The following is a 12730-nucleotide window of genomic DNA, read 5'->3' on the forward strand; positions in this document are numbered from 1 at the left end:
TCTGATTTTCTCATCCAGGCTCCAGTGGAAACAATCGTTGTGTCAGCGTGTGACACAGATGTACTGCTTCTACTCTTGGCTCACTATGACAGAATCCGATGTACGCATCTCTACATGAAAGCTGGGACATCGAAGGATCCAAAATATTTTCCAGTACATGACATTAGAAAGCTACTATCTGATGATCAACTGGACACAATCCTTGCCTTCCATGCCCTCACCGGATGTGACAGTGTGTCCCAGTTCAGTGGTCACGGAAAGAAAACAGCCTGGCAGGTGTTCAAGCACCATCACACTGATCTTGCTGGCCTTGGGAAGGGCCCTTTCACAGAAGATCTTGTGACATCAACAGAGAGATTCATCTGCAAGATCTATGGTGTGCCTGAGTTATTCTGCAAAGGCCGTCCACAAGAGACTCTGCCACCAACCTCGGATGCTACATCTGTTCCTCCCTCCCCATCAACCTGGACCCCCTGCAATTTGCATACCGCCCCAACAGGTCCACGGAGGACGCCATAGCCCATGTGCTGCACACAGCAGCATCACACCTGGACAAGAGGCAGGGGAACTATGTGAGAATGCTATTCATCGACTACAGCTCAGCATTCAATACCATAGTCCCCTCCAAACTCATAGCCAAGCTCAGGGACCCGGGCTTGAACTATGACCTCTGCCAGTGGGTCTTGGACTTCCTGACGGGCAGACCCCAGGTAGTGAGAGCAGGCAACTGCACCTCCTCATCCATCACTCTCAACATAGGGGCCCCCCAGGGCTGTGTCCTGACTGAGTCCCCTCCTCCACTCCCTGTACACACATGACTGTGTGGCACAGCGGAACAACAACACAATCCTAAAATTTGCTGACGACACAGTAGTGGTGGGCCTGATCTCTGCAAACGACGAGAGGGCCTACCTGGATGAGGTTAAGGTTCTAGCGGGATGGTGTCAAGAGAACAGCCTCTCCCTGAACGTCAGCAAAACAAAGGAGATGATTGTGGACTTTAGGAGGTCGGGGTCAGGGACTACAGCCCCCTCAGCATTGACGGGGCACCGGTTGAGAGAGTGAACAGTTTTAAGTACCTCGGAGTCCACATATCCGAGGACTTGACATGGACCACACACATTGACAGTGTTATCAAGAAGGCACGACAACGCCTCTACTTCCTTAGGTGCTTAAGGAAGTTCAACGTGAGTCAGAAGATCCTCAAGAACTTCCACTCATGCACAATAGAAAGCATCCTGACTGGCAATATCACCTCCTGGTTTGGGAACTTGGGCACTGCACAAGACCGCAGCAGACTACAGAGAGTGGCCCGTTCAGCCGAACGCACAATTGAAGGTGGGCTTCCCACTCTCCAAGACATTTACAACAAGCGGTGCATGGGCAAGGCTAAAAGAATAATCAAAGACTCCAGCCACTCAAACAACTGCCTCTTTGAACTGATGCGGTCAGGCAAGCGATACCGGAGTCTCATGGCAAGCACAGAGATACTCAGACGGAGCTTCTATCCCCAGACCATCAGGATGCTCAATGAATGAACAATGAACAATAAGCAAACCATCAACACACCCACAGCGCACATACACTCACTTAAATAAACAACACACTGTAGCACCCACTTTACCACTTTAGACACACTTTACACTTTATATTTATATTATTGGTAAGGAAATTGGTAGGGCTGACCTTCGAAGCTTTTTTTGGCAATCGAAGCTTCGGGGCCGAGCTTCGATTTTAATTCGAAGCTTCGAAAAAAAATTTAAACAATTTTTTTTTTTTTTTTTTTTTATATCTTATGTTGTGGGACTTGTACAGCACTTTCATAAACGTTGTTGTTTTTAAATGTGCTCTATAAATAAAGTGGGTTGGATTAATTAATTAAGTAGCCCCTTTCGTGACTGAGCCAACAAGGTTTCACTCGGCTGTGTGATTTAATTCAAGGTGGATCGCTGTTGTTTGAACAACTTCAGATTTTATGGGAACTACCAATCCCCCAAATCAAGAATGTTTAAGATGAATGAAGTAAGATTTTGATTATTTGAAATATGGCCTGTGTAGACTAAACTATGCACAGAATTATGTCAGTCTACAAGGTCCGGATTCTACATGGTCCGGCAATGTAGACCTTGTAGACTCCACTACAGACCAATTATCAGTGAATGTTCATGCATTTTTAAGAAGGGCAACTTCCACAAAAAAACAAAGAACTCACCAAAACATCTCAGTAGCACCTTATCTAAATTTTATTTCCTATTTTGTTTATTCATCCCAGTATCTTTCTTTCTTATGTGTGGAATTCTACAAGGCATGTAGGTGTATATGTATTTTAGGATGATATCCTTCAAACAGGCAATAGTGATGATATAATTTGGGCAGTGCTGAGCTGGGTTACTTTCCTCCAGTGTATTTGTCCCCCGGCCCCACCCAATGGCCCCATGCGCGCGCGCACGCACACACACACACACACACACACACACACACACACACACACACACACACACACACACACACACACACACACACACACACACACACACACACACACACACACACACACACACACACACACATTTAGTAATTTAGCTGACGCTTTTATCCAAAGCGACTTACAAGTTCTGTACGACAAGACAGCAAGAAGGGTACAACTCTATCAGCTGAGTAACAATGTTTATCAAAGTGTTGCGTGTTACAGTGTAGGTTAGTTTATTAGGAAAAGTGCATGACAGTAAGGTTAGTCACGGTTAGATTTTTATTTTTTTTATTTTTATTTTTTAATAATTTCAGATAATGGTTGAAGTAGTGAGTCTTTAGTCGACGGCGAAAGATTGGACGGGATTCGGCTGTCCTAACTGGGATGGGTAGTTCTCACACACACACACACACACACACACACACACACACACACACACACACACACACACACACACACACACACACACACACACACACACACACACACACACACACACACACACACACCACAAATCGAAGTAAAAAAAAAAATTGATTTTTTTTTGAAATTTCTTTTTATCTTTTTTTTTAAAACTTCGATTTTTTTTTAATGTTCGAAGCTTGTGCCATCGAACGAAGCTTCGAAGCTTCGAAGTATTTAAGACAGCCCTAGAAATTGCACATCATTCTCATTCCTTATTGCACCTCACCACTACAAGGTGGCACCACAAGCTAAGCTATACTTCACCATTCTTGTACCAGCTGTACTGTATATATAGATACACTGAACAATTTTGTTGTTTACACTTGTTTACGTACTTGACTTTCTATTTTATACTTATTATACTTATTTTATACTATCTTGTTATTATCTAGCACACTCTCAGGAGCAACACAGAAAGAAACATTTTATGCAAAGTATTCTGTATGACAACTAATAAAGAAACTTGAACATTCACTTATATTGATATGGTAAAATAATATTTTATTTTTATTATATTATAATCTATTCTATTCTATTCAGGAAAAGTGGCATTGGATGAATCATGCAACTGCAAGACACCTGCGACACCTGCCTGAATACGATTGATGACTGACAATAAATTACTGTACCTAAGCTACTGTACGCATATTAAGGACTATCTAATTTGCATAAATGACATGTTGATTAAAAATATTCAAGAGAAAAGAGTTTGATGAATAAATCCATGGCCTGGGATCATCCTGCTTTTCTTTCTTATTTGGTTGATGAGTTATGCATCAATAACAACCACAGTTTCTGCTATAAATATGAGTTTCAAGCAACATTTTCACAACTGATCTAAAATCAGGATATGATTTTAAATTCCTCGTGTATGCAAACATATAAAAACACATTTCATTCATGTTTCTACCTTGTTTAGTCAAAAAGATATGCACTTAAATAGATTTCAGTCTGGCGCTGGCGGCCATGTTGGATTTATCAATTTTGAGGCCTTATTTGACATTTTTGAGCTTGGTATACAGCAGATTTGGATTCAGCACCCCTTAATACCCCTAGAAATGTTGTGTACCAAAAATACACACGAAATGCCTTCAGGGTTATGTTTTTCTGAAAATTGACCCTGTCTACTAAGCTTAACCAGTTCGAAACAAGGCGGACATTAATAATTACTAAAATAATAAAAATTAATAAAATGTTCAATCAATTAATCAGGGAACATGGGACCCGGGGGCCTGAATACTTTCGACAACAAATGTTTGTTTCCGCGTCTCTGATTGGCCACACGCGTTTCTGGTCATGTGACATGTGCGCTAATCGTGGGACCGCAAGTTTCTACACTGGTTAAGCTTAGGCGCTCTTTCGAAGTTGGTTAAGGTTAGAGTTTGTCTTAGAGCATGGCGATAGAACGCCTGCCCTGATTCCGACGGTTAAGCTTAGGCGCTCTTTCGAAGTTGGTTAAGGTTAGAGTTTGTCTTAGAGCATGGCGATAGAACGCCTGCCCTGATTCCGACGGTTAAGCTTAGGCGCTCTTTCGAAGTTGGTTAAGGTTAGAGTTTGTCTTAGAGCATGGCGATAGAACGCCAGGTAGTTTGCAGCATAGATATCTATAGAACACTAGATAGCTTAAGGCGGAGTCACCAGCGTCACTGAACCGCCGCCATCTTGCCCCAGTCAGCCTTGAGTGAGAGTGAGTGAGCTGCACAGACAAAAATACTCATAACTCGCTGAAATATTGACGGATTTACAAACGGGTTGGTTTGCTATAAACATCAAAGATGTAATTATGATACTGCATACTTATAAAAAATTCTTTTTTTAAAGATGTTTTTTTTTACAAACCGCTTGAATCATAGCCACGTTAATAATGCTTGTAATAAACCAAACCGTTTGTAAATCCGTCAATATTTCAGCGAGTTATGAGTATTTTTGTCTGTGCAGCTCACTCACTCTCACTCAAGGCTGACTGGGGTAAGATGGCGGCGGTTCAGTGACGTCGCTCTCCATTGGCCGGCAGCGCGGGTAAGCTATCTAGTGTTCTATATATATCTATGGTTTGCAGGCTGTTAGACCCGGAAATAGGCGCAGAACTTGCTGTCCCACGATTGGCGCACATGTCGCATGACCTGGCCAATCAGAGCGCAAAACTCGAACGCGGAAACAAACATTTGTTGTCAAAAGTATACACGCGACCCAGGGAGCATAGGGATGATCCCAATAAATTCAGTTACAACTTCAGTCTGATTTTAACACTATAAAACCATTATGCACCGAATGGGAAATTGATTATTTCATCAGGCAATTATAAACAAGCCATTCGTTTGTGACGACCCATCACTACAATGCATGACCAAAACAGTTCTGAATTATACAGAAACACTTTCGTCTTGTTTACATCATCGTCCCCCATTTTCAATTAATGAGAAATTAGAAGTAGAAGTACATGACTTACCCGTAGGAATACGCTGTGCTACGTAGCCACTCTCCAAAGCTGGAGTTGCAGTGATGATCGCTGCCTGAAGTTCGGAGAGACTTTCAACCATGTTTCTCATCACCCGTATACTAAAATAACTTTCAATTCTCTGAAGGTTTTCAATTGCCGAATCTATCGCCTGCACGTTGCGGTGGCCGGCATTTCCTTGCCTGAAAGTCTGCTGCATTGCGAGGCATCTTCTCCTAATACGTTGTAACACAAATTCAGCCATTTCTCTACTATGTTGAAAGGATGAGTAGGGTATATCTGCAGAGCCACATAGCCCAACGTCTGGGCGGGGCTTTGTGGCGTGGACGTGGCTTGAGGCGGGGCTTTGTGGCGTGGACGTGGCTTGAGGCGGGGCTTCGTGGCGTGGACGTGGCTTGTGGCATGGACCTGGCTTTGCACTACTGCGCATGCGGATGAGGGGGGGGGGACACGCCAAACAGCCTGCAAACTACCTGATTGATTGATTGATTGATTGATTGATTGATTGATTGGATTGATTGATTGATTGATTGATTGATTGATTGATTGATTGATTGATTGATTGATTGATTGATTGATTGATTGATTGATTGAAAAGTTTATTAACAGATTGCAGAATGGGTACAGTACAGCTCAATACATACAATTGTTAAGGGGATGCAGACCAGAGAAAGACTTTCGTCTTGTTTACATCAGGGTCCCCCATTTTCAATTAATGAGGACATATATGACATACATGACATACAGATAGACAGTACTGCTACATCTATACATTTATAACATACCAGATTTGCAAATACAGTACTGTTTGTGATACAAAAAGAGTCCAGAAAAAAAGTATATACATTTGACGTAGAAACTGTACATTGGATTGGGTAGGTGGGGGGGGGGGGAATGTACATTGGAGGTGGTTGGGTGGGCGGGGGGGGGTTGGGTAGGAGTGGGGGGGGGAGGTTGGGTAGGAGTGGGGGGGGGAGGTTGGGTAGGATGGGTGGGTGGGGGACACTGTACAACTGTACAAACAAAACTGTACATTGGAATATTGACAAGACCATACTTGGTAATTTACTGTACATTGGAGGGGGTGGGGTTGGGTGGGGCTGTACATTGGAGGTGGGGGGGGGGTGGGTAGGGGGGGGGGGGGGGGGCGGGCACTGTACATTGGAATACTGACAAAGCCATACTTGGTCTTTACTGTACACCTGGGTTAGGACATTTGTAGGGGCCAGTTTCGAATTGCAGTCTCCCGTAGGTGTTCTTTGAGAGTGTTTTTGAAAGTGGGTAGTGATTCACATTCCTTTACAGCTTTGGGTAGGGCGTTCCACATTGATGTGGCATAATTGCGAAACGTGTTTAGTCCCTTGTTTGAGCCGAATCTGGGTTTTACATGATTTGTGGAGTTCCCTCTGGTGTTGTGATCGTGGTATTCACTGACCTTTGGGAAGTATTTTGACATGTACATGGGTACCTTGGTCGTGTAGTGTATCTTGTAGACCAGGCCCATTGCAAGTTGCTGTACTCTGTCGTCTACTCTAAGCCATCCTAGGTTGGCAAAGTGGGCAGGGGTGAGGTGGGTTCTGGGAGTCAGGTCAAGCAATAGTCTGACTAGTTTGTTTTGAGATGTTTGTAATTTGGTTTTTAGTGCCTTTGAGGTGTTTTGGTACCATGAGGTGCAAGCATAGTCGTAGTACCCTTGAATGAGTGCTCCTGCCAGAGTCTTCAGGGTATTCTTGTTTACCAGAGAGGAGATCCGGTACAAGAATCGAGTTCGTTGGTTGACTTTTTTTATTACATTGGATGCCATTTTGTCACAGGAAAGATTAGCCTCTAGGATGGAACCCAGGTAGGTAATTTCATCTTTCCTTGTGACAATATTGTCACCCACTGTAACTGAGAAGCCGTCGGTCTTGCTGAGTTTGTTATTTGAACCGAAGAGAATGGACTCTGTTTTGCCCATGTGTAATGATAGTTTGTTGTCGGCAAGCCATATGCAGATTTTGCCTAGTTCTGAGCTGAGGGTTTTTTCAACCTGTAACTTGTTCTTGTCAGAGACCAGCAGGGCTGAGTCGTCCGCAAAAAGGAACAAGTTGCAGTCACAAGCTGACGACATGTCATTTGCATAAACTAGGAACAGTAGCGGACCTAGTATGCTTCCTTGTGGAACACCACAGCTTACTGTGAGGGGGGGGATAGGGTACCGTTTACCTCCACCATCTGCTCTCTCCCCTCCAGGTAGGATTGCATCCAGCTCACTGATAGACTATCAAAACCAATTGCTTTTAGCTTGTCAATCAGAATGGTGTGATTGACAGTGTCGAAGGCCTTTTGTAGGTCCAGCATGACCATGCCGCAGTATTTGCCCACGTCCACCTCTTGCTTGATGTGGTCGTTCAAATAGAGAAGGCATGTGTCAGTGGGTGGGATGTTCTGAAGCCAGATTGGAATTCGTAGATTAGATTTTTATCCGCGAGGTACTTTTCGACCTGTTCGTATACTATTTTTTCCATGACTTTCGAGATGGATGTAAGGATAGAAACAGGGCGGTAGTTGCCTGGGTCTAATTTGCTGCCCTTTTTGTGCAGGGGTGTTACTCTCGCAATTTTGAAGTCCTTGGGGACGTGTCCCTGTTTTATGGAGAGGTTTATTATGTGTGTGATGACTGGGGTGATGGCGGCTGCTGAGTCTCTGAGGAATTTGGAGGGGATGTTGTCATGGCCAGTGGCCTTGTTTGGTTGGAGGGCGCTCAGTTTTTTGAGTACCTCATCTGTAGTTACCATTTCCAGTTTGAAATCGTCTTTGTGGACGCCTAGGTTCTTGTAGTATGCTACTATGTGTTCTACCCCATACTGCCCTGAGTGGGAGGGTAGTTTGTTTATCAGTGTTGTGGCTATGTTTGTGAAGAAAGTGTTTAAGTAATTGGCTACATCCAGTTTGTCTGTGATGAGCGGGTTGTCCGTCTTTATGTTTATGTTTGAGAACCTGGTTTTAAGTTTTTTACTGCAGCCTAGTTGATTATTGAGTAATTTAAAAAGTTCATGTGGTTTATTTTTGTTTTCCTCAGTTTTGTCATTGATGATTTTTTTTAGCAGTTTTTATCATGGAGTTTACGTCATTTCTTAGTCTGTTTCTTTCTAGTTTGAGTTCAGTCACGTGGGCTTGGAGTTCACTGCTTGTGCTTTTGGTAAGCTTTGACTGACTTTTACTTTTACGGTCAGTATTTCATTGTGCATCCACGGCTCAGCGCAATTTTTTACCCTGGTGGTTCTTAGGGGGGCCATGTTGTTTAGTATTGTTGAGAATTTGGTTTTGAAGCCAAGCCAGGTTTCTTCAACCAGTGTACCATTGAGCTCATCTGACCAGTCCAGGCTCTCCAGTTCAAGGTTAAAGGCCTTGCTAGAGTAGGTTTTGAGGTCTCTAGATGTGACTGTTTTGTGACAGCCAGCCTTTTGCTTTAGCTTTTTGCGGGTACAGAATATCATGGCGTTCTATCGCCATGCTCTAAGACAAACTCTAACCTTAACCAACTTCGAAAGAGTGCCTAAGCTTAACCCATGCATATGTATATATTCTCTGTTAGGATGGTAACAGTACTGTATATTTACATATTGTATATGTCACAAATGTAACAGTACTGTATGTCATGTATGTCCCTATGCCATAAATGTCATGATGTCATGTATGTTGCATATGTCATAAATGTCACTATGAATTGAAAATGGGGGACCCTGATGTAAACAAGACAAACGTCTTTCTCTGGTCCGCATCCCCTTAACAATTGTGTGTATTGAGCCGTACTGTATTGTACCCATTCTGCAATCTGTTAAATAAAGTTTTCATTCATTCATTCAGTCCATAGGCGTATGTGGTCGGTGGCCAATCCCAAACAAGGCATCTGTGCATTTTCCCACCAAACCTAGGTTCAAATGCATAGATTATGTGTTTTTGCTGACATGTTTTCTCCCCTAGCACATTTAGCTACTCCTTGGCCAGAGATAACTAGGTAAATGCACAGGTGCTTGGCCTTGACACAGACACACCACTGAACTGGAGCCTGAATGAACTTACATAATGTCATAACTCATACTCAATATTCTATATTGATAATGATTGTATTTGTACCTAATAACATTTAATAATATAACTTTTAACTTAGATCAATGTCCCCAATAAGGTAAATAATACGTACAAAGTCACTGAATATTCTCAAAGCTGATAATAATTTCACACACACACACACACACACACACACACACACACACACACACACACACACACGGTCGGCAACCGCTAAAACAATCACTTTAAACAAAATGTCACTTTAAAAAATAGAAAGTCACTTTAAAAGAAGGAGGTACTGTATAGTTTAGATACAGAGTTAACATTGTAAATTGTATATTGTATAGGAACCAGTTTCTCAGGAACTTAGCATATGTCTTTTTTTTTACCATGCATCTTGTGTCTTATCTATTTTATTTTTTCTATGCCTATTTTATTATTGTATTGCACAATGCCCTGGTATGTATGTGACCAGGCATGCGTTGTTCATGGGACGGGGTAGCACGGTGTGCAAGCTCACTGAGTATTAAAGATTTGAGCAGAAGCGCGTGCACGCACATGCATGGTTGTGCGCGCATGCGCGTGCACTCAAGAACGCGCTGCGCTCGACTCGGCTCGTCTGTTTACCTGCCTCCCGGCGCTACCTCGCATTATCATAACAATAGCCGCTAGGCCGGTGTCTTCAACCACGTCTGGACTCTTTGTGATGTAAATATGGAATGTCCCAAGTTGCTGCTGTTTACAGAGTGTATTGTTGTCCAAAGGTGAATGATGTATGAGGACGTGTCTCACCGTTTGGAATTGACAACTGTTTTGATTTAACCCTTCATTCACCATCATTCACCTTTGGACAACAATACACTCTGTAAACAGCAGCAACTTGGGACATTCCATATTTACATCACAAACGTTGGGACTGAGTAGATAATTAATTAATCTTCTCTTTATTTTTATTATTTATATTAAAACTGAATCAAACCATAAACAAGGTTGCCTGTTGGGATGTTAGATCCTAATGTGAAAAACTGATTTTATATGTCTGCACTTTATGTGCTCATTTTATGCCTGTCTTTCTTCTGTTGTGAAGCACTTTGAGCTGCAGTTTCTGTATGAAACTTAAGGCTATACAAACAAAGTGTATTATTATTATTATGTGCGCAAGGGAACATATGCGCATGCGCGCGGGGCCGCGCGTGCGGCGTCATTATCCTGCGTGCCGGCTCAGTCCATATTAACAACGCACCACTGTATGTGACAAATAAACCTCTTGATTCTTGATTCAACAAGTACCTCTCCCCTCCCCCACAGCATTGACTAATGAACTGCGCACCTCAAGAAGCCCCCCCCCCCCCCACACACAGTACTGCAGCACCTACACTCTGTCTGACCTGTCGCAAAGCCACGCCCCTCTATCAGCTCTCTGCAGTGTTCCCAGTTGTGACTTTATCGAGTGGAGGTCTGGCAAACAAACATGCAGCATTTGCGAAAATTGTGAATCGTTGTGCAAATCGGATAGTAGATAGATATCTCACAAGTTTACTGGGGGGAGTGGTCTTTTACCCGTTTCCAAAACCCAAGAGTAAAGATGCCGTGGTGAAGGTAAATACATGCTAACTGGCTAACATAGCTAGCAAAGATTAGATTCACAAACTGGAAAAGAAAATAGCTAAATATACGTTATGCAGCTAGCTAAGTATCCATTCTCGTGAGTACTATACTTCTATCGGCGTGTACTGTATTCACAATGACTACGATGGCTACTAAATCCTCTTTTCACGGATTGTCCGGGGGTTTATAAATGAATGAACATTTCAGGATTTTGTCACCTGAAAGGGCATTCGAACGGCAACAAACATGGCTTTATTTCTATATATTGTATTAAGAAAAATGCAGCCGCTAGACGCTCGCAAAGTGCCTGACCTGCGTGCGTTCTGCCTGACGCGGTACCCCATGTTAAGATAAAAAAAAAAACAGCTGTGCAATGGGGAGAGTTTGTCTGGGAATTTGACCGAATTCTTTGTTAGACCCAGGAAAAAAGAGGATGCTAAATGCGTTTACATTTCATACTGTGAAACATCACAACATCCTGATGATGAATTGAAAATGGGGGACCCTGATGTAAACAATCTTTAGATGCCTCTGTGATTGTATTGTTTTATTCCAAAATAACACACGTTGTGGTTACACAAGATCTCCAAAGAGAATCAAGCGTGGTGAGTGATAATCCTAGCGTTTTCCACATTCACATTTCACGCTTTCTTCTGTTCAGGAAAATACCTTAACGAATTAGCAGATGCCATTGTAAATGAAATGTGTAAACTCAAGATATGGTTTGATAACAAGTTATCCCTACATTTTGAAAAAACAAAATTTAAGATATTTACTATCGAAAGGAGGACAATGTGGCATTATGTATTGACAGAGTTAATATTGAAAGAGTATAGTTAAAATGTTTGGGTGAGATGTTGGATGAGACATTTACATGGAAGCCACATATAATGTACATAAAAATAAGGTAGACAAGAGTGTTTGTTTTGAACAAGGCAAAGAATGGGCTTGATTATAATTCTATGTGAATATTATATTGTTCAAGGGAGTGTCCTGGGGCCTCTCTTCTTTCTTTTTTTTGTGACCAACTTTTTATTTTGTCTTTTTTTAAAACAAGTTCAGAGGAAAGACATTTGTGGTAGTTTTGTCAACCAATCTGTGTAAAATGTACAAGCACTGCACAGAATGGCGAAAATGGGAAAGGTAATATACACCACATAAATGCACAACACAAGATTAGAAAATGCAGACAAATCAATCAGAGAACCAGCTGGCTGTCTCAATCTCCTGGTGGGGGGGGGTGAGATAAGCAGCAAGCTAATTTAACCAGAGACAGTGGCTGTTTCATCTTCTGAGAAGGTGGTGAAATCAGCAGTTGCGTGGTTTTACAGTTTTAAGATCAAAGGACCTCCAGGAGACATCTGGTCTGTGAGGTTGAATACACAGGATATACTCAAACGGCCTTAGGAGCCAGACATTTGGTCTACAAGAATAGATCAAATAGTTCCCCTTTTGCCTTCAGCCCCCCTCTTTTGCCCCGTAGGGGTATCTTGAAACTATTGGAAAAACGCCCACTAATAAATTCAGTTCGGACGTCACTGTTGTGGATTAGCCTATAGACAGCCAAAGCGAGTGTTTCTCCAATCAGGGAGCTCGGTATGAATTAGACGAATACGCCCACTTGACGTAAAATTAGGGGCGGAGTCTAGATTTGAATATGGCCGGCTCCACGG

The sequence above is a fragment of the Notolepis coatsorum genome, assembly GCF_963971535.1.
Source record: "Notolepis coatsorum genome assembly, chromosome: 3".
NCBI classification, from domain to species: Eukaryota; Metazoa; Chordata; class Actinopteri; order Aulopiformes; family Paralepididae; genus Notolepis; species Notolepis coatsorum.